Below are 1,848 nucleotides of genomic sequence, written 5' to 3' on the forward strand. Positions count from 1 at the left end.
CGGCCCGGAGAGGGTTTTGAGTAGACACGTCTGCAAAGAGGCTTCGTCACGTCACTGCTGCTGAGGAAGACGATGATAACGTCTGAGACAAAGGGGAGGAAGGTGTGGAGTGTCCCCGCCTTTCCCTTTCCCGCTGCGGGTGCTGGCGGTGGCGAAGGGGGGAGGGTGTGGATCGGATTATGACTGACGGACTCAACCTGTCCACTAAACAACTAGCATGGGTTTGGGGCAGCAACTTTTTGTGAAAAAGTATAACTTTTCATCTTCAGGAATCATGGGTCAAATAGCAAGTTCACACGCACACACATGCAGGTGACCCGATGGCAGGTGCGTGTTCTGCATCAGAAGAGACGCAGGCAGGGGTTGGAGGATCAGGGTGGACAACCCGGCGGAGGCGGCTCTGGGGCTGGACATTCCAGGAAAGGTGAGAACACCCAGCTGGGTGCTCGAAGGCCCAGGAGAGGCAGGGGGGAGGGGCCCCGGAGAGGGAGGAAGAGAGACAGGGTCAGAGAGACAGGAGCCGTGGCCAGGGGGTGAAGGGTTACCGTCCCTTGTGTCCCCATGAGGTCCCTGGTGCCACATGAGGAATCCCGGTCTCTGATCTGGAGGCCTGGTTTTGGGCCCAGCCCTCTGTGTGACCCGGGGCGGGTGCTTTCTCTGGAAAGAGGCCCTGGATTCCCCAGGGCTCCAAGGCTCTCCGTTTAGCTCCCGTTTCACAGATGGACACACTGAGTTCATTCGGGCTCTCACTTTAAAAAGCATGGGGTGCCCTTGCAGAGGGTGCCCTTGCGGTGTCAGGCTGGTACGCGTCGTGGGCGGGTGGAGACGCCTTGTGCGGAATTGCGCCGGACCGTCCCCCCATCCGCCCCTCTGCTCCGTGTGCCTCGTTAAAACGTTCCTGCAGCTGTGTCTTGGGTTCTGGCCTCCCTCCTTCTCTGTCCGCGTCTCTGGGAGCTGAGCTCCCAGAAAAGCCCAGAAAAGCACACCCCCCTGGCCCCTCTAGGCCAGCACCTCCCATTCTGATGTTGGTGTTCGAGTCGTGAGTCATGACCAGAGAGGGCAGTGCCTCGCTCAGCGCCACACAGCAAGGGGGGAGCCCAGCGGCGGCTCCAGGAGCACAGGCGTAAGCCGTGCTGTGACCTCACCTTACCCAGGGCTCCTTGTCCTGAACCGACTACAGGGGTGGAGACGGGAGGGCTAGAGAATTAGGGACAAGCAGAACTAACCTTCAAATTTTAATTTTGTTTATTTTTGAGACAGAGAGAGACAGAGTGTGAGCAGGGGAGGGGCAGAGAGAGAGGGGGAGACACAGAATCCGAAGCAGGCCCCAGGCTCCCAGCTGTCAGCACAGAGCCCGACGCGGGGCTCGAACCCATGAACCGTGAGATTGTGACCTGAGCCGAAGTCGGACTCTCAAGGGACTGACACCCAGGCGCCCCCAGAACTAACTCTTCTCTAGCAGACACGTTAGTGGACTTTGGAGCCAGAAAGGCCGGGGTTTGAATCCCAGCTTTGAATTCCTTGTACCAGCTGTGTGACCTCCGGCAATCCGCTCAACCTGTCTGTGCTTTGGCTTCCTTGTCCACAAAACGGAGAAAATGGTAGGACCTATCTACCGACCCTGGGGCTCTTGTGAGGATTAAGTAAGTTCCTACGGAGCCCTTAGGCCAGGGTTGCGCAGGGGAATCTGTGGCTATTACTTTGTGTCCTCTCGAATGTCCCCCTTGAGCCAGGGATTGTCCCCATTTTGCAGACGAGGAAGCTGAGGCTGGCTGGCCCCGTGCCCACTGAGCTTCCTTGGCAGGGGGCCGCGCACCAGGGGATCCAGAGCCCTGGCTGGGGTGGGGG

This window comes from Suricata suricatta, chromosome 8 (genome assembly GCF_006229205.1).
Source record: "Suricata suricatta isolate VVHF042 chromosome 8, meerkat_22Aug2017_6uvM2_HiC, whole genome shotgun sequence".
Classification (NCBI taxonomy): domain Eukaryota; kingdom Metazoa; phylum Chordata; class Mammalia; order Carnivora; family Herpestidae; genus Suricata; species Suricata suricatta.